This window comes from Phodopus roborovskii, unplaced genomic scaffold, assembly GCF_943737965.1.
Source record: "Phodopus roborovskii unplaced genomic scaffold, PHOROB, whole genome shotgun sequence".
Classification (NCBI taxonomy): Eukaryota; Metazoa; Chordata; class Mammalia; order Rodentia; family Cricetidae; genus Phodopus; species Phodopus roborovskii.
Window position 1 is genome coordinate 122,833 of NW_026127026.1, and position 26,211 is coordinate 149,043.

At 42.2% G+C, this 26,211-nt stretch overlaps 1 pseudogene; it reads right to left on the reverse strand.

Annotated features, from left to right (window-relative positions):
* LOC127214762 (sodium- and chloride-dependent transporter XTRP3-like) overlaps window positions 1-25,807 on the reverse strand; it is a 92,577-nt pseudogene extending 66,770 nt beyond the window's left edge.
* Window positions 25,808-26,211: the final 404 nt, after the last annotated feature.

Genomic DNA, 26,211 nt, shown 5'->3' on the forward strand with positions numbered 1-26,211 from the left:
ATTTTATTTGCATATTCTACATATACATATGTATATGTACACACACACACACACACACACACACACACACACACATATATATATAATGTATATACATAATACCTACTTGGAACTGGGGTTCTGGATGGCTATGAACCATCAACTGGGTGCTGGAGACTGGACCCATGGTCTCTACAAGAACAGCCAGAGCTTTTAGCTGTTGAGCCATTGCTCCAGCCTCCCCTTTGGAGATGGGATTTAGCTAGGTTGATTGTTTAGGTCGGGTCTTTAGTCTCCCTGCTTCAGCCTCTCAAGTTGGTAGGTTACAGGTGCATCCCACCTTCATGATTCATGTTGACTTCTAATTACGACTACATTATTTGAGATTTGATTTGGGGGAATTTCAGTGTGCTGATAAGAATGTATATTCTACAGCTGTTATATGAGTAAGCTTTTAAACATTATAATTGATCTTTTATCATTCTACAGTGATCTTTCTCTTTTTACAGTAACAAAATAAAGCAAAGCTACGTCCCCATGGAGAAACTGGCATTTGACTGTATGTGGAGAGCTCCTTGGCTGACCTGTTCAGTTTAGTGTCTTCTCACTCTACAATGTGTGAAAGGGAAATGAATTCTGTAGAAGCTATAGTTTGAGACCCAACATTTTGTGGGCAAGCAATCTGAAGCAGGGTATTCTGTGGAGATGTTGGTAACCCCGTCAATCACATGGCCTCTGGGATGATCATTTGACAGCTCTGAGTGTGATGGATAGGGAAGGCAGGTATAACAAATGCATTTTTAATTTAGGGTGCTCTTTAATCTAAAGTGGGTTTAGCAGGTTGTAACCACAATGTGGATGGAAGAGTATCCTAACACAATCCAAGAATGCATTCCTGTGAGAATTCGGAGTGCTGGGGCTAGACAGAACGCTCAGTGGTCAAGAGCACTGGCTGCTCTTCCAGAGGACTTGGGTTCAATTCCCAGCACCCACAAGGCAGCTCACAACCATCTGTAATTTCAGCTCCAGGGGACCTGACACCCATGACAAAACACCAACTCACATAAAATTAAAAAAGGAAAAAATGGAAAAGGGAAGAAACATTCTCAAGAAGAAAAAACAATTCTGAGTACCTGTGAGAAAACTTCCAAGAAAATAAAAGTCTCGTGACCTCAGTTTCTCCAAAACTCTGAATTGCTCTTGGAGGATTATTCTTCTACACCTCTCCCAGGTGTATCATATAGTTTGCTTCAGATTATTCTTGCCAACTGGCTATTATTACTTATTTATACCTCTATAGAAATTCTTGTTTTTTTTTTCCCATGTGCAGCCTGTCATTGTGATTATACTCAGCTTGAACTCATGAGAGCTTTACTCACATGATCTTTCTTAACACTCAAAGTGGTTATTTCCTGATGTTCTTAATAAAGTTGGCTGTTGTGTGAGACTTTATTCCCCCTTTTTAGGCTCCATTCTCCCAGGTTCAACTACCTTTAGATCGGTAAACAGAGGCACATTTGCATTTCCTGATAGCATTACTTCACCTTTCTGATTTCCAAGAGCACAACTGTTCTGTTTTGGTGACTCCCCCTCATAACTAGAGATGTTCAACAGAGCATTTATATTTGTACAAGTTGCTCTGGATGTAAGTATGTCTAAACACAACTCGTACTTTCCCCTCTCCTTCAATAGGTTCTGACCATGCTCTCAGATTTGATTGCACATTGGCTTCACCTAAGTGCACCAGGCTCACTCCCAAGATTTTCTGACAAAGGCTCCTTGAAGCCAGTAGCATGGACCCTGAAAATTTTCAATGCTCCGGGGTGTCTAGAATAGCAGAGATGATGGGCACACTGAAAAAAGAATAGAATAATGATATAGGACAATGTTCCTCTTTTTCACCTTTGAGGGTACATGATTTTTGAGACCCTGTCTGTGACTGACCCTAGGAAGGCATGACAAGTGCAGAAAGGCAGTCACTATGCCTAGGTTGAGAGTAGGGGGACAGACACTTAAGTGTTCAGGAATAGAATCTGATGTATTATCACAGGGTACACCCACTCTTTGAGCCTAAAATCCATCTGATGATACAAAATGGGGAAAAAGAAAATGGAAAAGGAAAGAAAGATACAAGTAAACTGAGGAAGCAAGAGATAGCAGAGATTTGAGGGCAGAGAACAGACTGCCAGTTCTGCTATCTAAAACAGGCATGCGCACAGAGGAAAGGTGATTTTCCTATGGATGTGGACCTGCAGCTTCTCTGCCTCCTGTAGCAGGCAGGATCTGGGGTCTCCTTACCTCTTTAGACCATACACGTAGCACACAGCTATGGTCTCCACCAGCACAATGAGCAGCAGAGACAGTGTTGCTGCATAGTCATTGAAGATGTCAAACCAGTAGTTCCCAGCCTCCATGGTGAACTTGTGCCGATGGCACAGTTGATGAGGCACACCAGACCTGGAACACAAGATCATTGCTCATTTCTCTGAGACTCCCTGACTCATCCCACATTGGATGTCAACAAGAGCCATCGATCCCTAGGTGTGCTTTGGAGGGTGAGTTCCCACATCAGCTATAGGAGCTGCTTTGTAAGGTATTTCAGAGCAGGAAAACAACAACAAAAGTCAGGGTGTTGCTCTTCGGGGGATATCATAATGGTTGAACGTCTGGGAATGCTGAAGATACCAAAAACATAGCCCCTGAGACTGTGAGAAGTGGACTTAAATGTGGTGTGGGGCCCTAGATAAGCATTGGTTTGGGAGGAAACTACAATTTACATTTATGTAGGTGTTCTCACTTGCCAGGCTCTGGTCATATACCAGACCAGATTAAGCCTCCAAGGTAGTAGTCAGAGATCCCTTTTATACCGGGGTGCCAGGGCTCAGTGTTGTCAGATAACTCCCTGTAGCACAACATGGCAGAGTCAATATTTGACTATTTCCAGGTTTTCTTCTGACTTCCAAAGGCTTTCCATGGTGCCTCTGAATTCTTAGTAGCCCTTCCCACTGCCATACCATACAATGTCAGCCAGTGGGAGGTTCCCTCAGGAGAGGATTAAGTGCTGGATTGGGAGCTACATGCCTTTGTACTGTGGACCACAGAGACCCAAATTCAGAAAAAAAATACCAGGTGCTATCAGGCTTCGAGGAACAGGGAAGAGGATGCTTCCCACATGATAGCTAGGACATGTGATCAGAAATGACATTATCTATCCTGAATATAGAGCCATCGGAGGCACAGGAGTGTTCTTATGATCCTGGCTGGGTGGCAAGATGTTGAAATTAAAAATGGGTCTCTGTGGTACACATTACATGTACATACAGCTCCTAGAACAACTTACCCAAGTGGAACTGAGTATTTCCCTAGCAGGAGCACAGCTACACCCATGCAGCCCTTCTGGAGTTGTCTTAGAATCACACGGCCCCTAATTAGACCCTTCCACTGATTGTCTTGCATTTTGTAACCCACCCATGCCCTGCCTCCACCTTCTGGTGTCCTGAATGAAATGGCCTCCTTGGGCAGGTAGCATGAGATGACCTTGCTGTCCGTCAGAGGGGTGAGTATGGCTGCTGTGTTTCCAAGCATGCTCCCCAAACCCAGCATCAGCAGCATGAAGATGTAGAGAACTGACCAGAGCCGGGACACTTCCATGTTTTTAATGGCCTCAGTGTAGACAATGAAGGCCAGGCCCGTGCCCTGGACAGCCTGCTGATGATTAAAAGACACCAGATACACATGTGAGTCAGAGGGGACAAGAATGAAACACCATAGTTCAAATGTGGAATGTCTATCCTCCCTGTCTTGCTGCACTCTTAGAGGTGTGTAACTGTAACACCAAAAATAAAAACCCAGAGACAGATATTGGGGTTCAAGCTCCAAGCCGAAGGTTTGAGAAGCAAAGCAGCTGAGCCACTAGCTCTTACATCTACCTCAGTCTAAAAGGGGGTGATCCTGTCTCTGCAAGTTCTCCAGCAAACCTCAGACTGCTACCTCTCCTCAGGGTGGCTAGAGATTAAATCTCACAATGCACCCTGAGACATTGGGTTCCTGTCTTTTATATGCCTCTCTAGAGCTGGGATTAAAGGCCTGAGCTCTGTTAATCTTTTAGACTGATTCACTCTAGTGTATCCCTGGGAGGTCTCGAACTCACAGAAATCTACCCAAAGGTGTGTGCCACCACTGCCTGGCTAGCTAGTATCGTTTCTAGGATTAAAGGTATGTATCACCATTGCCTGGCCTCTATAGTTTGTTGCTGGCTTTGCTTTCTGAATCCTCAGGCAAGATTTGATGAATCATAAATAATATATCATCACATATAACTTTCAGAGCTGAGCTCTCACTGGAGAAATTAGATCATTGGGTAAGTGTCTTGAGATTTTATAGCCCGATGTCACTTCCTGTCTGTTCTTTGCTTCCTTGTCCATCAATTGTTAGAGTCTTAGGCTCATGAGTCTATTGTCATGAATTGTACAATCCTTCTCCACCATGATAGATTGTACCTCTCACTCCAGAAATAAAATAAATGCCTCACTCATGACCGTGTTAGGTATTTGGTTATAGAAACACAATTTTGTATTGACTGATACAAAAATGTAAATAAGCTCAATGGTGTAAGCACAGTGGGAATAGTAGGTGTCAGGAGCAGATAAGGATAACATGACACTGTAATTTTTAAGTGAATATTAGATATCACACAACAATTATTTCACTATTATTATCAGGAGCCATCAATTCTTAACAATGTCAGTGTTAAAATACACCCTACTGGGGTACTCTGATCTCACTTTCCTGCCCATGACTACCACAGAAAGCACCACAAATCGTAGACAATTGGAATCAATGACTTAAAAAAATAGTCTTTTCAATGATTAATATTATTATTGGTTTAAAAGGTCACTGTAATGTTAATATTGGATTAGATATGGCTGAAGAGAAAATTAGTGGACAGGGAGTTATTTCTCAGGGTAATTCTGTTCAATCGAATGTAGTTTGACCTAAAGATGCACTTAAATTGGACTAATGGTGACTTTGTACACTGTGAAACTTAACCTAATCACATCAGCCAGCCTCTAAGAGCCAGGTAGTCAACTGCTTAAAACAAGGTTCAAAGAAAGCAAATATAAGTTTTACCCAACGAAAACTCTGTATACTTCTTTTCATTTTCTTTTTAAAATTTTATTTTATATGCATTGGTGTTTTGCTCACATGCATGTCTGTCTATGTGTGTGTGTGTGTGTGTGTGTGTGTGTGTGTGTGTGAGACAGAGAGAGAGAGAGAGAGAGAGAGAGAGAGAGAGAGAGAGAGAGAGATCCTTTGGAGCTTGAGTTACAGGGTGCTGAGAATTGAACCCATGTCCTCTGGAAAAACAGATAGTTTTCTGAACCACTGAGCCATCTCTCCAGCCCCCTCATTTCCACTTTCTATATATAATTTTCTTTTCTTTTGATATCCTGCACATGTGAGGGTAGAACATTCTGAATTTCATTTTGCCCAGTATGTTTTCTAACTACAGAATCAAGCCAATTAAGATCTATGAAAGTGATTCTGTCTTACTTATTTTCTGTTGTTGTGACAAAATGCCATGACCAAGGCCACAGAAAATAAAGTGTTTAATTTGGGGTGCATGGTTACAGAAGGTTGGAGTCCATGGCCATCATGGGGATAACATGGCAGCTGGCAGGCAGACATGGTGTTTGCCCATGAGCGCTTATATCCCTTTCTGCAAACAGGAGGCAGAGGGAGCTATTTGGGAATGTCCTGGGCTTCTGAAACCTCAGGCCCACTGCCAGTATCAGTACTCCTCCAATGAGGCCACACTTCTTAATCCTTCCCAAGAAACTCTACCAACTGGGGCCAAGTATTCAAACATATGCGCATATGGGGGCCATTCTCATTCAAACCATCACACCCCACACCTTGGCTGCCATAGGCTTGTGGCCAGATCATAATGTGAAATGACTTTTGTCCAACTCTAATAGTCCCCTCAGTGTTAACACTTTTAAATTTCTTCTGAGAACTACGGCAACTTTTAATTATAACTCCTTGTAAAATCAAAAAGTAAATTATATACTTAAATGTAAAACAGCATAGAATATACATTACCATTTCAAAAGGGAGGAATGAGAATATAGTTAGAAAATACTGGACCAAGGCATGACAGAAATCCAGCGGGGGCAAACTTCAAATCCTGTATCTCTAATCTGTTGCTAATAGGCAAATGGAAATTCAGGAGGGCAAACCCCAAATCTTAAAGCTCTAATCTGCTGCCAATGGGCTTAGATGGCTCTTCCCTTCAAGTTCTGCTGGCTACAACATGTGACTTTCTCTCTTGATTTGGTCCCAAGCTTCTTGGTAAGTATTTCCTATGATTTTGACATCTCCAACATCTTGAGGTCTCCAACCCAATCCAGGCTTCATTTTCATAAATTCACATATAGCTTCTCTGGTTTCCTTGAAGGGATTCCCATGCCAAACACCTCGCTTCAGAAGCTTTTCTTAACTGTGGAGGAAGATTCTACAACTCCTTTACTCATGTATCATTCAGGGATCTAAAGCCAGAACGACCTGGCCAATGAAGCCATGTTCAGTCATTTGAGTTGGAGCCTGTTCCCCTTCTTGAATTATATTTGCATAACATTTTCCCCCATTGCAGCTTTTTAGAAATACAAAAGGCATTTCCTTTTTACAAGTTTTAGGTTGAGCTGGAGGGGTCTTCACCCAAAGACAACACTCCCTTTATTCTGTTTCACACCAGGTATCTCCTTATATTAGTGCTCTTTCCCCTCCTCAAACTGTGCATTTTGTGTTTCTTTTTGCCCTGCTTATTATTTTTCTGGTAGCTACACATGAAAGTGATTACTAAAAACCATGCAATAGAGTTAATAATTGGCTGTTTTGAAATCTCCTCTGCCTATAAAATTAGTCCAACTATTTCAATTTGCCCTCAGGCAGAAAGCATCCTCATTTTTTCCCCAAGCACCACAAGAATGGTTCCTAACACTGTCACTAATACTGTTGCCCTCTGAAGTTTCTTGAGCTGAGCATCCATAACCCTCAATGATCTTAGCACTGTTTTCTCCAAGCTCTGACTAGGATGTCCATTCAACCCTGCTTATAGCAGTCATCAGCTTTCCTAATCCAATTTCCCCAGGTTTTCCATATTCCTTCCAAAAGCAGCATGGCCAGCTTCCTGTCACAGCAATACCCCACCCCGTAGTACCAACTTTTGTCTTCCTCACTTTCCTGTTATCACGAGAAAACACTATGACCAAGGCAACTTATGAAAAAGAAAGTGTTTAATTTGGGGCTCATGGCTGCAGAAGGTTAGAATCCATGATCATCATGAGGAAAGCATAGCAGCAGGCAGCAGGCAGGCAGGCCTCAGGCAGGCAGGTAGGCAGGCATGCAGGCAGGCAGGCAGGCATGCAGGGATACAGCAAGCAGCAGGCAGGCAGGCAGCAGCCAGGCAGGCAGGCAGGCAGACACACCTCTTCCAACAAGGCCACACCTCTTAATCCTTCCTAAACAGTTCTACCAGGTAGGGAACAAGTATTAAAACATGTGAGTTTATGGGGACATTCTCATTAAACCACCTCAGATTCCCTTTTAACAACATAGAAGGAAACCCAATGAAATGATGACATGGAGAGTGTAATATGTAATCAAAGAGGTATAAAACCTGTGGAATAGGAGGGAGAAGATTAACATAAATCTAAATGAAGATCTTCAAGGAGAAAAGACATAAACACAGGTGACAATTAAGACATAGTATGTATGAACTTGCCAAAACTGAGAAGAAATCATGGATTCATAAATCCAGCAGGTTTAATAGTGTTTAGGTTCAGGCCTGGATGAGGTAATAAAAACCCACCCATACTAAATTCACTAAAGATGCCAAAGACAAAGGGACATATTTAGGGAAGTCAGAGAAAGGACTGCTCACTTATAAAAATAAAAGAAGGGCAGACAAGACAGTTCAGCCAGTAGATTTGTTTGTAATGCAGGCCTGAACTTATGTTCAATCTCTAGAACCCATGTAAAGGTAGGAGAGAATTGAATCCACAAAGTTGTCCTTTGACCTCCACACATGCACGCGCACACACACACACACACACACACACACATAATTAATTTAAATCAAAATAAAAGAAAAATTCAGCAGCAACGATTGAAACCAGAATTATAAGGCAAATGTTATCCAAGTATTGGGAGAAAATAACTGTTAACAAAAAAAAAAAACTACTCTTGGCACAAGTTCTTTAAGAAAAGGGGCCAGGGGCTGAAAAAGTGTCTTGGTGTTTAAGAGCGTTCATATGCTTCTGTGCCGAAGGACCTGGGTTCAATTCCTAGTACCCACAGTGGCTTACAGTGTGGCTAACTCTGGTTCCAGAGATCTGACAGCATTTTCTGACTTCTATGGGCACTGGGAATGCACATGGTTCATGTAGACAAAATATACATAAAACAATGTTTAAAAAGACTCTTATACATTGCCAGGCAGTGATAGAACACGCCTTTAATCCCAGCAATCAGGAGGTAGAGGCAGGCAGATCTCTGAGTTTGAGGCCAGCCTGGTCTACAGAGGGAGTTCCAGAAGAGTCTCGGATACACGGAAAAACCCTGCCTCAAAAAGATGCAAACAAACAAACAAACAAACAAAAATAAGGAAAAAAGAATGACAGAAAACAAATGGGGCCAAATGTTTATGTGGAAGCAAAATCTAACAAAGTTTACAGTCCCTAAATCTTGCCCTGTCCAGGCATGATGGCTCACACCTTTAATCCCAGAACTCAGAAGGCAGAGGCAGGCAGATCTCTGTGAGTTTGAAACTAGCCTGGTCTACAAAATAAGTTTTAGGACAGCCAGAGCTGTTACACAGAGAAACTCTGTCTTGAAAACACATCCTTCTCCCCCCACCCCGATAAACAAAAAAACTTGCCTTATAGGACAATATTTTAAAGAAGATTTATTTAGTTATATGCATATGTACATGTACATGTGTGTTTGTGTACCATGTGTGTGCAGGTGCCCACAAGGCCAGAAGGAAACATCGGATGCTTTGGGGGGTGACTTTGAACTACTTGATGTGAGTGTTGGGAAGTAAATTCCGGTCTTCTGGAAGAACACCAAGCTTTTCTAACTGATGAACAATCTATTTAGCCCCACAGGAAGGTACTTTAAATCTAGCTCCTCTCTCCCAAAGATAGCTGGAATGCAAGAAAGAGTATTTACAAATAAAATTGTGTGTGTGTGTGTGTGTGTGTGTATTTGTGTGTGTGTGTGTGTCCATCCCTGAGCCCAGGGACAGATCTCACTGCCTTATACATCCTAAGTTTGCGGTATTTAGAAAGTTATAGGCTCAAAGGGCCAGAACTGCATGACAATAATGTTTAAAATGGAAGAGGAGAACCAGGTCTGGCACACACCTTTCATCCCAGCACTCAGGAGGCAGAGGTGGGAAGATCAGGATTTCTATATCATTCTTCTGTCTTTAAAAATGCAAAGACAGGAAAGACAGGAGAAAGTGATCTAAAATTGTTTCACTTTTTGAAAGGGAACTCATGAATACTCTCTAACATTAAGCTGTGTTAAGTTAAATATTAATTAAGAGATTTCAGGAAGGAGATATGAAAGTCCAAATTTCAAACAGTAGATAATATATATTAGAAAGGAAAGGAAATAAGAGAGAGAGAATGGCAGGAGCAGGGGAAAGAAAGTAATTCTAAAAACATAAAATAAAATAAAATCAGTAATTATAACATCTTGGACATAAAGCCAATCTCAAAAAAAAGCAAGGAAAAACTAAGTGTCAGAACCAAAAGAAGGCAACTGAATGGATGCCAAAGCTTAGAACAGGTGCCATAGTTGCCCAAGTGGGATCTAGATCTCGAAGCCTGGGTGTCAGCGTCTTGGTGTCTGAGTTGTGCAGGAATGGAGGGTCAGGCTATAGATCCTGTAGGCAGGGCCCAGAGCTCTACAACGTTGCTGGTTAGTTTTATGTCAACTTAACACAAACTACAGTTATCTGAACAGAGGGGACCACAACTGAGAAGATGCTTCCATAAGTTGCAGGGCATTTTCTTAATTAGTGATGGGGAGGGGAGCAGCCAGTAAGCAGCACACCTCGTGGCCTCTACATCAGTTCTTATCTACAGGAATCTACCTTGAGGTCCTGATGGAGGTGTAAGACAAATAAACCCTTTCCTCCCCAACTTGCTTTGGGTCATGGCCTTTCTTCATAGCAATTATAACTCTAACTAGAACAACAAGCAAAAAAGAGGAAAGTGTTGTATCTCTCCCGTGGACAATGGTACACCCCAGAAAACAAAAGAACAAAAAAAAAAAAAAAAAAAAAAAAAAAACAAAACAAACAAAAAAAAAATAATGGAAAGATCTCCCCATGCTCTTGCTTAGGTAGGATTAACATAGTAAAAATGGCAATCTTACCAAAAGCAATCTACAGATTCAATACAATCCCCATTAAAATCCCACCACAATTCTTCACCGATAATAATCAACTTTATATGGTAAAACAAAAGACCCAGGATAGCCAAAACAACTCTATACAATAAAAGAACTTCAGAAGGCATCACCATTCCTGACTTTAAACTCTACTACAGAGCTATAGTTCTGAAAACAGCCTGGTATTGGCATAAAAATAGACAGGTAGACCAATGGAATCGAATTGAAAATCCTGATATTAATCCACGCACCTATGAACACCTGATTTTCGACAAAACAGCTAAAATTATACAATGGGGCGAGGACAGCATCTTCAACAAATGGTGCTGGCAAAATTGGATGAGGGTGTGTAGAAGACTGCAGATAGACCCATGTCTGTTGCTATGCACAAAACTCAAGTCCAAATGGATCAAAGACCCCAACATCTATCCAGCCACATTGAACCTCTTAGAAGAGAAAGTAGGAGGTACCCTTGAACAAATTGGTATAGGAGACCACTTCTTGAACATAACTCCAGGGGCAAAGACACTGAAAGAAACAATTAATAAATGGGACCTCTTCAAACTTAGAAGCTTCTGTAAGGCAAAGGACACAGTTGACAAGAACAAATGGCAGCCCACAGACTGGGAAAAGATTTTCACTAATCCTATATCTGACAAAGGGCTGATCTCCAAAATATACAAAGAACTCAAGAAACTAGTCAACAAAACACCAAATAACCCTATTAAAAAATGGGGTACAGAACTGAAGAAAGAAATCTCAATGGAGGAAATCAAAAAGGCTGAAAGACACTTAAGAAAATGCTCCACATCCTTATCTATCAGGGAAATGCAAATCAAAACAACTTTGAGATACCATCTTACCCCTGCCAGAATGGCTAAAATTAGAAACACCAGTGATGACTTATGTTAGAGAGGATGTGGAGAAAGTGGAACACTCCTCCACTGCTGGTGGGAGTGCGAACTCATACAGCCATTTTGGAGATCAGTATGGCAGTTCCTCAGGAAAATAGGAATTAGTTTACCACAGGAACTGGCAATCCCCCTCTTAGGCATATACCCAAAGGATTCACATCCATGCAACAAAGACATCTGTTCAACTATGTTCATAGCAGCATTATTTGTAATAGCAAGAACCTGGAAGCAGCCTAGATGCCCCTCAATTGAAGAATGGTTAATGAAGATGTGGCAAATCTACACAATGGAATACTACTCTGCAGAAAAAAAATAATGGTATCTTGAAATTCGCAGGCAAGTGGATGGCACTTGAAGAAACCATCCTGAATGAGGTAACCCAGTCACAAAAAGAGAAACACAGTATGTACTCACTCATATATGGATTTTAGATATATATCAAATGATCACCAGCCTATAATTCACATCACCAGACAAACTAGGATACAAGGTGTATTCTAAGAGATTCATATAAAGTCCCTTACAGAACTGGGAACGGCAAGTCCCCCAGAGCTCAGGTGAAGTGGGGGAGGACAGCGAATGGAGAGAGAAGTAGGAGAAAATGAGGGGGGAGGAAAGGAAAACATGTGCGACCAGGAAGATTGAGCCTGGTTAGGAATAGAATATAGGAAAGAGAGAGAGAGAGAGAGAGACAGAGACAGAGAGAGAGAAGATAAAAGAGGGAGCCAATATTGGTTTGAAGATAAAATTGAACACAAAGAAAGGTCGAGAGAACAATAAGATTGCTCTCAACTAACAAGTTGAGCTTATGTGGAAAGACTATCATAAATGCCCTTCCCAGAGAGTGAGATCAACAACTTACTTCTCCATGGAGCCCTCAACTAATGCCTGTTGAAAAAAGGATCAAACACCCATACATAAACACTGAGTCGAACTAGAACCTACATGCAGATGGAGAGGACAAGACCATGCAGCAGAAACTCATAGAGACAGCTTAACTGAACAAGGAGGAGCTAAGGGCCACTAGACTGATAGCTGGGAAGCCAGCATGGGACTGACTCAGGCCCCCCTGATTATGGGTCTCAGCCAGAAGGACTGAGCAGTCTAAGAGACCCCAGACAGCGGAGCCAGGATGTGTCCCTGGTTCACAAAAGAACTTTGCAAACATATCCCCCATGGAGGGATAACTGCCTTAATCTAGAGACAGGAGAGAAGCCCTAGTCCCTACTTCACAGAACCTGTCAGATCTACATGACCCCAACTGGATGGCACTCCCTACATATGGAATTGGGGTGGGGGGATGGGAGGGGGAGGGTGTTTTAGAGTGCATGTGAGAGGGCAGAGAGGGTAAAAAGGGAGGGAAGGAAGGAGGGAGGGCTCAGGGGGAGTGAGCGAGGGAGGGAGGAGGGAGGGAAGGGAGAGGGAACTGGGATCGACATGTAAAATAATATATTAAACAAAAAAAAAAAAAAAAAAAAGTGCTTTGACTCCAAAATTTAAGTTGAAGGACAAGTTACTGGGGAAAAGGATTTCTATTTTTGTTTCCACAGAAAATGAAAAGATGTGGATTCCTTCCAGACTAATGTGGTTTGATCATGCCAGACTGCCTGAAACAGAATACAAGCTGATCCTACATTCCAAACAGCTAGACAAAACATCCCTACAAACTACAGCCAGGATATCTGAATCTTCTTCGAATCCCCCAAGACAGCGCCCCTTATCAGCAGGAAGTAGTTTGGAAAGAACGACACCCAAATTCCCAAATATTGTATATAAATGTTTGTTTTCATTTAATGGGACTATTATATAAAATTAAATAAAATTAAAAAAAAAAAAAAAAAAAAAAAAAAACAAAAAAAAAAAAAAAACAAAAAACAAACAAATACTCCCAAAACTAACCAACCAAAAAACACCATCCAAACCATGCCCTTGCCCTCCTTGCTAAAAAAAAAAAAAAAAATCAAAAAAAAAAACAAAATATAAACATAAAAAATTGTTTTTCACAATAATCAAAAATTAACTTTATTTACTCTAAGTACAGGAAAACAATTGTGCCTGAGACTCCAATAAAATCAATAATAATAGTGAAACCACAATAAAAAAGGGTTGAAATACAGACACTGAAAAGAAATGTGCTAAATTATATCCACAGGTTATAGGATAGTTTATAGAGAAAATATGAGCAATCTGTAGTTGTGAGAATTCATTAGGAAATGCATCAAGATTTCAAGGTACAAGACTAACATACAAAAATGTTTGTTTCTTCTGCCACCAACATAAACAATGGTAGAAATAAGGGAGAAAGACACTATTTACAATAGCAATGTAACAGAAGATATGCAAAGACATTCACAAAGGAAATTATCTGACAGACTTAGGTGAATGAGAGAAAGCATGTTCCTAAATCAAAACCCAATCCCCAGGAACAAAGATGGAGGGAGAGATAACACTCTTCCATATCCCTACAGAGTTTAAAGCAAATCCTGTTACAACTAAAAGGTGAGCCACAAGAGAAGGCCACAGTCAACAACAGAGAGTAAGAAAATATAAAATTCAAAAATACTTAATGTTGGATTTACAAGGCCATTCAGGGCTACACCAGAAGTGAATCAGTCTAAAAGAGAAACAGAGCTCACAGCTTTAATCCCCAGCACTAATATATAAGATAGGAGCAGGGCATTAAGTATTTACTCTTGGCAATTAGTCTCCAGCTTGCTATGAATAATATCTCTCCAGCCCTGGTACAGGACAGAGCTCTCTGGTAGCCTGGATGCTTTGCTTCTCTGATCTTCATTGCTTCATTAGTTCATAAACAATGTATCAACCACAATCATCTTACTTGAGCAGCTTTTTATGACTTCTTTTTGTATTTTTATAGTAATTCCTCTATTCTTACACCTCCAACATATACTTTCCCTCTAAATTATACCAGAAAGAAGGGGGTAAAGAGGGGAGGATAGAGAGAAGGTGAATAAGAATAAGGAGCAATGAAACTTATGTATTAAAATGCCATAATTAAATTTGTTTTTTATGTATTTACTATTTTAAAAATGTCATTACTTAGTACAACTGCTAACAAAACAATATTATTTATTTAAGTCTCCCCTTACTCTGTGAATGTGTGTGTGAGTTCCTAAATATTTTCTTCATGCTATTGACTATTTCTTTTATTGCACAGAAAGATCTTTCTTTGATGTAATCCCACTGGTTTTTACTCTGTTGCAAGTTTTGGGGTCTTATCCCAAAACATAGGTACACACAAACCTATGTCTTCAAGTGTTTCCCCTGTTTCCCCTTAGACTTTTCATACTTTTGGACTTTTGTACAGCATGTGAGATGTGGATCTAGCATCAGTAATTGATATGATGGCTTTCCAATGTATTCTCTTGGTGTCTTTGATAGAAATATGGTGGATTTCCAGGTACTCTACTATGTTGTACTTGTCTCCTTGTCTTTTCTCAAGCCAATACCAGACACTTTGTAGACAGCCTTAAAATCAGGTATTGATATGACTTCAGTTTCTGTTCTTTTATTCAATAGTGTCATGTAGATTTTAAGATTTTTTTTCTGATTCTATGAACATTATTATTGGTAAGGATTGAGCTGAATCTGTGAACTGTCTTGGGTAGTATGAACACATTAATAATAATAATAATAACAACAGTAATAATAACAAAAACAACAATAATAATAACAACAACAACAATAATAATAAGATCTCTGTGATGGTTTGAATGAGAATGGTGCCCACAGGCTCATATATTTGAGCCCTTGGTTCACAGTGGGTAGAACTATTTTAGAAGGTTAGGAGAGATGGCCTTGTTGAAGGGAGTGTGTATGCCATTGAGGGAGCCCAGGCTGAACCCAATCCTCTCTTTCTTCTACAATGTCCTACCTCCTTACTCCTTCCCCATTCACCCTTCCCCTCCCTCTGCCTCTTGCCTGTGGATTAGATATAAGCAGGCATTCTTCCTGCTAGCCTGCTGCCATGCTTCCTTCCACGATCATAGACTCCAAAGCAACTGTAAGCAAAGCCTCAATTAAATGCTTTTTTGATAAGCATAGAACATAGTACATAGTACAGAGTACAGAGTACATAATACATAGTGTCTCTTCACAGGAACAGAAAATTAACTAGGACATCTGCTCCATAGAGTATCTTTCCTTTCCTGGAGTCATCTTGACATCTTTCATTAGCATTTTGACTCTTTTATTGCCAATACCTCTCATTCCCTTAATTCTATTTATTTAGAGCTGAAACAACTGGAGAGCAAAGAGTCCACCTTAAAAAATGGGCAAAGAAATGGGCTACATAGACATTTCTTTAAAAAGAAATGAGGGGACGTCAGGGCTGGCTCACTGGTTAAGAGCGCCTGCTGCTCCTGCAGAAGACCTGGGTTCAGTTTCCAGCACCCACGTGGCAACTCATAACCACTGTCATAGCCCTCTTCTTACCCCCTGCGAGCACCAGACATACATTTGGCATACACACATACACATGCAAGCAAAATACTCATATGTGTCAAATAAAATAAAAACATCTAAAAATTTAAGACACAAATAGCCAGCAAATATATGAACAAAAAGTCAGCATCATTAATCTTCAAGGGAATACAAATAAAAACCACAATTAGATATTATTGCAAAGGGATCTTAACAGCCATGTGTCAAGGATATAGCAGCACTCTCATGTTTACTGTGATATTCCTTTAAAAAAAACTCTAGGATATAAAACCATCCATGGAAGAGTGAACATATACAAATCACGTGGGTATGTATCCACAAAGGAATAATACTTAGCCATAAAAAGAATGAAATCTTGTCAAGTGTAAAGGTAGAGACAAGTGCAGGCATCATGGTAAATAAAACAAATCATAGACAAATAATGCATTTTTGCACTCATTTGTAGAAAGTGATAAATGAACCTCCAAGAAGATGGAAAGGCAGCGAGTGAAGACAGAGGTTAGACAAGAGTCACAAAAACACAGGAATTAGAAGCAGAAATCGCTGCTTCTGTGCCCAGAAGTGTAGGTAACTCTAATCTACAAGAATCCATGATACACAAAAATAACTAGAAGATTAATATATATATATATATATATATATATATATATATATATAATCCATGTATGAGGAGAAGGAAATGCTAGGGGCATTGGTCTAGCGGCTATATATGTCATACTTGTATCAAATCATCAGGCCCTTCATAGGCATGCATGGATATTATGTTAATAAATAAAATTTAAAAACAATGTATCATGGGCACAAAACTGTAAGGGATTTTGTCTACAATGAGTAGGAAAACTTTCTATTAATTTCAGGGACATTTAATTGTGTGTCCTTAAAATAATTTTGTTTGTCCTGTATAAAAATCTACGTTTCATGTAACAAAAAGGTTTATAGTGTTAATTTGAGAATTGGAAATATTGGTGTTTGAGTGCTGGATAGTTTTATGTCAACTTGGAAGTGAGGGAACCTCAGCTGAGAAATGCTTCCATAAGATCTGTCTGTAAAGCATTTTTTTAATTAATGGTTGCTGGGAGAGTACACTGTCCGTTGTGTTGTTGGTGGTGCTGGGCTCTATAAATAAAACAGGTTGAGCAAACTGTAAGCAGCACCCATCCATGGTCTCTGCATCAGCTCCTGCCTGCAGCTTTCTACCTTGTTCGAATTTCTGTCCCTACTTCCTACAATGATGAACAGCAATGTGAGAGTGCAGCCAAATAAACCCTCTCCTCCTCTAAGTAACCCTAAGTAAGACAGTGTGTTACCTTGTCCTTTGCCTTTCTCAAGTTTTGGAAATTTCAAAAAGACACAGGGAAATGAAAAGAATTCCTAGTAGCAGCTGGGAGAGAGCAGGAGTCCAGTCTCTCATCACTGTTGCAGGGGACCATGTCTCTCTCCACAAGTCTTCATGGACCGTGTGGAGAGAGGCAGTGCCCACCCTTTCCAGGCCTCTTACAGTGTTCAGCTCTGACTCCAAGCTGCAGTTTCTAATGTGTGGGAACACTTTACTATACTTGCTTGGGTAGGTGGATGCCAGGTAGTCCTTCACCTCCTCCAGGTTGCTGGCTGTCAGAAAGCCATCTTCTAGCTCAAAAGAATTTGTCAGCAGCAGAATCACCCTGCAGAGCAGACTATCATCTTAACATATACCACTAAAAAGCCATTGGCTCTAAAACCTGGGAGGAAGGTGGGTAGCCTCTTCCCTCCTGCCCAGTGCAGAAGAGATGAGAACAGAAACTACCTCCCAACAGGCTACTTCACATCTGGATAAGTGGCCTCCAGTGAGATTGGGTAGGATGTTGGAAGCATTCAATACTTCATAGCCAGATTCGTACCCTTTGGTGGTGACAACACAAGAATGTGGCTAATGCCATTGACCAACCGCTTAGAAATAAGTTTAGAATCACTTAAACATATTTACTTATTTTCAGGCAGGGCCTTACTATGCAACCTCGGCTGTCTTGGAATTTGTTGTGTAGACCAGGCTAGTCTCAAACTTAAGAGATTCATTTGACTCTGCCTCCATATTGGTGAGATTAAAGGCATGCACCACTACATTTGGCCTAGAATTATTAAGCTTAATTTTATATCACAGTACGAATTAAATGATTTGCATGTATACTGATTTCCATTAATTTAAGTCCTAGTTTAGAGATGGCTACTCATGTAAGTGACCTCCTACTGGACATATTAGCATTTGTTTTGAGGGAAGCCAAAGACAGTAGACTCGGCTAGAGAGGCCTTGCTTACAAATGAGATGAAGACACTGGTGTGTTTGTTGTTGTTGTTGTTTGGTTTTGGTTTTGTTTTTTTCCTGAACGCCCCCTTCTGCTAAGTGCAATGCCTACCTTAAATGTCCCATTCCCTGCAAGGCGGCCTTTGCTTTCTGGACCCTCAGTTTCTAGTGCTGGTAGAAGGCAGCAATTAGCACGTCGAGGAAACAGAACTGACCCTCACATTGCAGATCTCAATACTGGTGTCTTTAGTCTACTCCTTGACTTCTGGGAACCCAGTCCTTCCCAGTCTCCCTTTCAGCTCAGGGCTTTGGAGCCTTGCCTTCCCACTTGGGGTCCACGGTTCTGAGGGACAGCTTAGACTCACTTGTTTAAGCAGTTTTCATAGTTGAATGTGGCCTTGAAGCCGTAGATGGAGAAGGACACGATGCTGGCATATCTGGAGGTGGGAGCTGTTGATGATGGACACAATGATGGCATGCTTCTGGCAGTTGTTGGAGGGGTCATTGTAGCTGGCAAAGGCAATCAGGCTGCCAAACCCCAAGCCCAGTGAGGAGAAGATCTGCATGGCTGCATTGATCCAGGCCTTGGGGTTGGCTAGCTGTTTCATCTAGAAGGCCAGTAGGGTAGGGGCTGAGGAATCCTGAGCTCTAATCCCAAACTCTTCCCTCCCAGGAGATGAAAGCTCAGAGATGGGGGAAGAAATTACTTCCAACTCACAGGTAGTCAGAATGACTTGGTGCTGAATTCTAGGTCCATGTCTCAGAATGTCTCCAGTGTATTTCCTGGCAGGTAAACTACTCAGCAATCTTCCTCTCATACCCTCTATGGCACCCTACCCATGGAGAGTGCAATTGAGTATTGCCTGGTCTAATAGTCTAAAACACATAAAACATCTAAATCACCAGCCTGCCACAACAACAGTCTTACCACACAGGAAATTTAGGTGGATGTGGAGTCAAGTTCGAGATTACTCCAGTACTGACACTTAAGGCCTATGCAATAAGAGTGTCCATTTTGAAAGGATACAGTCATATGATTCCAGCCATTTGTCCAGCAAAGAATGTGCCCTACTCTAAATTCAATAACATCTACACTGAAGAACAATGGCTAGGGTGACTGGAAAAAAAAAAAACGTTAAGGACGGGACCATAGCATTCCCTAGAGGGAAAAGGTCTAAGAAAATATGGGATCAGATAAGGGAGATGACTGGAGAGATGTCCATGGTCCCTAGCTTAGTGGGGAGTCTGGACTGGGCTTTAGGTGAGAACTGGAGCAGGAAGACCTGAAGGAAGGCACAGGCACTAGTCACTAGTGGTAGTGAGGGCTGCAGGACAGGCTACAGAGAACATAACTTCCAGGATATCTATAGTCTTTGGCCCAGTCATGGGCTCACACCAGCTCTGATGATTACAGATCTTACCCTCTTTTCCCTTCCTCCCAGGTATCCCAGAAAGTGACCTTGGGTGTGAACATGTACCTCAGGCCATTGGTAGCTCCGTGGATTGTGAGGCCACGGACCAAGTAGATATCAGCACACAGTAGGGCATCAACGCGATGAAGTAGACCACCTGTAGGCATCCAGGAACAGAATAAGACTGCTGGAGAGATGGGGACCGCCACTCCCACAAAAACCTTAATTCTTTGGCATTTAGGCTGCATCCACAGCTGCTAAGAGCTGTCGGTAGCACTGGTCCTGAGTAGGACACAGGTTCTGAGTATGGTCTAGAGAAAGAAAGTGTGGGACATGGCTGCTCATGTCTGTTGCCCCCATGAAATTTCTTCTCCAGTGCATGAGAGGCAACACTCCCCGAGCCCCTGTTTCTCTAAGAAAGGCTGAAAGGCTGGAGGAGCCCACACAACACGTTTTTTGTTTTTTTGTTTTGTTTTGTTTTGTTTTTGTTTTTGTTTTTTTTTGTTTGTTTGTTTGTTCTGTTTTGTTTTTTCAGCCAGATTTGACTCAGCTTTCTGAGGTCCCAAGAAAATCAGAAAGACTAATCACTTACAGGATCTATGTTATCTCCAAAGTGAAATTAGTGTCTTAAGGGGCAGAACTGGGTTTTCTGGATGGGATCCGAGGGGAGCCTGGTTAGGCATGTCCATATGTAGAAAACAGTGCACAGGGCAATGTCCCCACAACAAATGCAACAAATGTACTGATTTTGTGCATTCTTCATAAAAAGAAAAGTCTATTTGGTTAAGCCAATCTTCTTTCCCTGTTGACATGCATCACAATTTAAGGATGTGTTCTTAGTCTCTTTGGCAGGGGAATCTCAGACTCAGGGTCACCCTGACTTCTAAAAGCCTGAAAGTAAGGGCTTTCAGATAAACATCTGCCTACCCTGGGTGGGAAATTTTGGGTAATTCACTTTCTATGTATGCCTAGATTCATAGACAAAAACAAAACAAAACAAAACTTTTCACAAGGTTGGTTTTGTTTTATCAATCTTCTTTAGGTTGGATCCACCTCTGAGAAACCCAGCTAGTGACCATGTCTTGATATGCTTCAGTTAATCTCAGTCTTCCATTTCTTCCTTGGCATGGCACCATACTTCATGTACTTCTAAGACTGTCAGAAGGACACTGAGAATGTGGGATATATGTTTACCATGGCTTCTTACACATTTAGGGGGTTAGTGAATTTACCCAAATATCTAATATGTCAAACCAGGTGAGATGCAAATGGATAAGAGTCCTTTTGCCAGTGATGTGAAAGAAATTCAGGGGCATGGGGGAGGGCTGAACCGGGTCCATAACACTGGGCACTAAGAAGACATTCGGGAAAGCTCTGGACTTCTACCCCACCCCCGCCAGTGGGCTGTGTTTCTTCTGGGCTTTCTAGAGTCCTCACAAAGTGGCTTCCCTTCTTTTTCTTGTGGGAAGGATGGCTGGACATGTGATCTAGATTTAGCTTAACCTATCAGGAGAAATAACTCTGACCAATAAGTAAAACTTCAGAGGAGAATAAAAGAGATTTCAAACAAAAGGAAAAGGCAGCATCTTTCCCCATACATGGAACCCTGGGGCATTTCAGTCAGGGTGGGGGGTCATAGTATAAGGAGAGAAAATAGATGGTGAGGATTAATATGGCATCATGTCCAGACTCTACTTATTTTCACAACTATAAGAGGCCTGGAGAGGAAAGGACTGCTTTAATATTCAAGGGTAGAGACATCACCATTAGATCTTTTGGATCATGCTTGGTCTAGGTTGGGACAGAGCAGATGCTGCAAGGTCTGATCTCAGCTGAGAAAGAACACCCTGATTCTTCTGCTCAGCTGTGAGGCAAAGTGCTTTGGGGCTAAGATGCTGGCCACTATGGGGACTTAGAAAACAATGTGAAATGTCATGCCAGAAACAACATTGGGGTTGTCATGCAATATCTCAATGACATAGGTTGTTCTAAGCTTGATGCCTCATGAAAGAACAAAACCGAACAAACATGTCAGTGCTGGAGAAGGCAGGCAGGTGATCAGGAGAGTGAGATCTAGGGGTCTCATGGGATTGTCAGAAGAAGAAAAAATTGTAAATGACTAAGTCACAAAGGATGTGAAGAGAATATTCATGCTGCATGTCACCAATAGGATGGGAAGAGCTTGGAGTAAATATGGGCTATGTCCTGAGTCTGCTGTCCCTGGCTGTGATTTTGCGAATAATACTTTGCCTATCTAATCCTTTTTGGGAGTGACCTCATGTATCTACTCTGAGGGGCTGTTAGAAGAATAAGACACCGTGATCCACTATGGATTTGCTTTACCTAATAGCTGAATATGGAGCATTCACCCCAGTTTGAAACAGGTACGGGTGATGGAAATACAGCAGATACTCCAGCCCTAGGATGAATGGAAACCTGGGCATTTCAACAGAAAGAAAGAGCTTAGGCAAATAAAAGGCCTTTGCTGGGTATTTTGGCATATCTGTGGCCTAAAATCCCAACACTCAGAAGGCTGAGTCAGGAGGATCACTGAGTTTGAGGCCAACTTGGGCCGTTCAGCCAGTTTCATGCCAGCCTGAAGTACATAAGGAGACACTTTAAAAATAAAAGCCAAAACAAGAACTAAAACCCCATACCACACAACAGAACAAAACAAAACAAAACAAAACAAAACAAAACAAAAAACCAAGGGAGAACCCAACAGTTCTGGGTAGTATTGATTTCCTGAAAGCACTTTGAAAATGGGACCCCAAATCCAACTACACAATAAAGTCCCCAGAGGCTGGCTAGTCTGATGTTGAGGTTCTCTCCACAGAATAATAGCTCTGGCATTTGAGGTGGAAGGACTGAATAGCAGGGTGTTTGAATATCTCCATGAAATGACCTGGTACAGGTGAGTGTGAGAACTGGCTGGGGCCTGTCATTTCAGATTCAGTGCTACAACTTTAATCACTTCTGACACCCTCCACTGTCAGCTAGTACAGGGACATGCCAATAACACCATCCATGCCTTCTGACCCACTGAGCCTCTACTCTGGACAGCAAGAGACAGCACCTAGCATGGACCAGATTCAGTCCCATCACACTCCCTAGCACAACTTGCTGGTTGACTCAGTGCCCCTCAGGATGCACAGATACACCATCAGCCAGGCCAGGATGAGGCACAGTGCTGGCTCCCACTGCACTCCTCCATTCTCCTGGATGGATGGTGAGATGTTGAGTGTTTTCCTGCACCAGAAGTACTGCATTGACGAAGCCTTTTCATACTCCTCGTCGTAGCCTGTGCCGTTACCATTAAGTGGGCAGACAGACCATGGCAGGGATCCTTTTCAATGAAGTGAGAATCAACAGACAGTTAAGGGAAAGGTCAAAGGGCTTGGTGGGATGATAGGAAGCGTCTTTGACAGGAGGCTTCACACCTTATCCTGTAAATATGGGCTAGCCTGGCTTATGTGAAACAACGAGAGTACAGTGGATCAGAGGCTTCCTGGCCTAGTCTTTCCAGATCCTTGTAGCTACCCTGTTCAAAACCAGTTGTAGGTCTAGAGAGATGGCTCACTAGTTAAGGGTACTGGCTGTTTTTCCCCCAGGTTAGATTCCCAGTAACCATAGGATGGCTCCCCTTCTGTAACTCTAGTCCCAGGGAATTTGACACGCTCTCCTGGCCTCTGCAGGCACCAGGCATGCATGTTGTACATAGACATTCAGGTGAAACACGCATATACATAAAATAAATAAGATAAACTTAAAAATAATTTAAAAACAAAGCTGTGAAGGTACTTGAGTTAGAATCTTGAGCAGTGAGCCCATTCGTATGTACAGGCCACAGGAGGGAGACACTGTGGTGTCTGATGGAACCAGCAGCAGGTCCCAGCTAAGAAACAGAAGCCCTCTAAGCTCAGTTGCCTAGCCGACATTCTCTGGGCCCTCTGCTGAGGCCACTCTAATTCACACTGTTTCACATATTTGGCTGCAAATCTGAGGATACCTCTGGGGTCCTTTGCTTGAGATGAGCTCGACGTCAGTTTTTTTTTTTTTTTTGTTTGTTTGTTTTTGTTTTTTTTTTTAATGTTCCTGCCAATGAACATGCTACATGAAGAAGCTCTAGGGCATGGAACAACTGAGAGATTTTCAGTGATCTTCTCCCTTCATCTGCATCAGAAGGTAAAGATAGGGTCCTTATATTTGCTTTGCTAAATGTACCCACTAAGAAGGACCCACACCCTCCCATAAAGTAGAGTCCTATAGAGTCACTTGTAGCTCCTGGGATTGAACAAAAGCTCTCATGTCGTGCATATGGCCATGCCAGTGTAGATTTATATGTTCGGGGACCTGCATGGCCCATAGAAGTGCAAGTGGAAGGTCTGCTGTGTCATTATCCTGTAACCTTGGAAGAGGATTTACTGCAGGGGTAAGGGGGAGGGAAGTTCTGTGAAGTATGGAATGCATGGATATTAGAGTGGTAATTCCTGGGTCCTTCTCTTCTTTTTCCATCTGGAAAGAGGCTGATATGGAGGCAGTGGGATTAGAGTCTCTGAGAGTGAAAAGGATGAAGATGGGAGTGTTGTGGGATAGAATGTGACTGGTGGAGAGGAACATTCCAGCGCTTTAGTGTGGAATTGTGGCTCATATTTATTTTCCACAAAGCCTAGACACTTCCAGAATATCAGTAACAAGAATTTAGATAATGCACTGTTTAAAATGCTTGTCATTGAAAATATTCCTGTAGATATTCCAATGAGTGCTGTGGACCTGCTCCTCAGAAATGATTGTGCACATGTGTGTACACACATGCAAACGCACATGAATGCACACGTGCGCACACACAGTGCATAGTTTGGCTTACATTGTGATAAGTAGTGGATCCAGATTCTGTCATCCCTGCTTGGCTTGTGGCTCCCATCACGCTCCCCCCTCACTGAGAGGGTTCCCACAGGCTGGCGTTCTCATCCTCTACCAGCTCCCCACTTGGTGAGTGGCCCTGCATCTTCTACCCTTTTTGCTTTTGCTCTGACCAGAGGTTGGCTTACCTGGAAGGAGTAGAAGAGATACCAGAAGTCCCAGGCATTGATGACGTTGTAGTACATTGAGAGGAAGAAGGAGACCACCACAATAGCAACACCTGTGAGCAAAGCAGAGGGCCATGCTGAAGATCAGATGTGTGTCATTTAACCAGTGGGACTTGAATGACACAACTATGGTGAGATCCCCAAACAAGAACACTCTTCCTTTAGGTTTTCATTAGACCTGATACCACACCTATGACATCATCTTGGGAATTACTACCCCTCAACTCTGATCATCTGAGATGGTAGATCAGTAACGGATTTTTGACATCTAAGTGTCAGGTCCTGGGCTCAGTATTTTGTTTATGCAGTTAGTTCACACAAAAGCATTGTCCTCCTTCCAAAGAGCAAACTAATGCTCAGAGCTTTCCCAAAACCACCCAGCAGAACTATGGAGAAGGGCCAACTACATGCCTGATGTGAACTTTCTCCTTTTGGAGGTCAAGTTCCTGGAGCCAGCCCCATCCATGTGGCAGGAGTGTGACAGACAGACAACACTTACCCCCAGCCAGGTCTGATCTATGAGGTCCCACAGTGTGTATCACTGTGAGAAGTGAGAATTTGCCATTAGGTTGCTCTAAAGTGTTTTCGCTTGGGGAGTATTGTCAACCTTTGTCATCCCAAACATAACCAGGAGAGCTGTAAGTTGTTGACTTTGCATGTGGCAGACTATACAGGTATCAATAGCATTACAGAGCAACTCCTCCCCACTCCACTGAGAACTCAGGCCAGTAAGTGCATGTCAGTGCCCAAGGGGCCAGGCAGCCTCCCCTGTTTTCCAATATACAGCATACATTGCTGCCTCAGCACCTCTGATGGCCTTCATAGCTCTTCATCATGAGGAGGCAGTTTGAAGATGAGTTCTAATGCCCCGGACATATTTCTTCCAAAGATGGAGGAGGTCACATCAGGTGGACCCTTCCTCATTCCTTAAACAATGGCTCAGGCTTCCTGTCTGCTTCCCTTTCTTGGGCATGAAAGGTATACAGAACATGTATGAACACTGATGGCTCTAGATCCTTTGCTTTTACAAACTAGGAGAATCACATCCTGGAGGTGCCAGGGGACAGTGACTGAAGGTCACTCTGGAAGGGTGTAGGCCACACCTGGTATGTTCGCATAGATGCTTGGCTTCTGCATCCAGGTATCATTACGATGGCCCAACACCCCTAAGTGGTGTGGTGATGATGAAATGACCTCACACTCGTGCATGCCATGTTCAGCACCAGGCACACATTAAGCAGGGGGTGGCATTTGTGTACATCCCCAGAGGGTAGGTAGCTGGGACCAAATGAGACATCAGAGGGGAAGGGCCAGCAAGGAGCATACTTGGTGAATTAAATATGGTCACTATTCTTCATTGATCCTTGCACCAAAAGGAGAGTTCTCTCCCCTACCCTATGGGTCTGGGCTGGCCTCTTTGTCCATCAAAATATTGAAAAGAAAAAAGAAAGAAAGAAAGAACAGAAAAAGAAATGGCATGTGTATTCCAGAGGCTTGCAGCTTTTCATCCTCATGGAATATGGCCAGGGAACATCATGATTGGGGTCCTCCAGGGTCCCCAGGGGGAGGAGCTACATGCTGGAGAATTGTGAGCCACTAGCTTAAGTACTGGG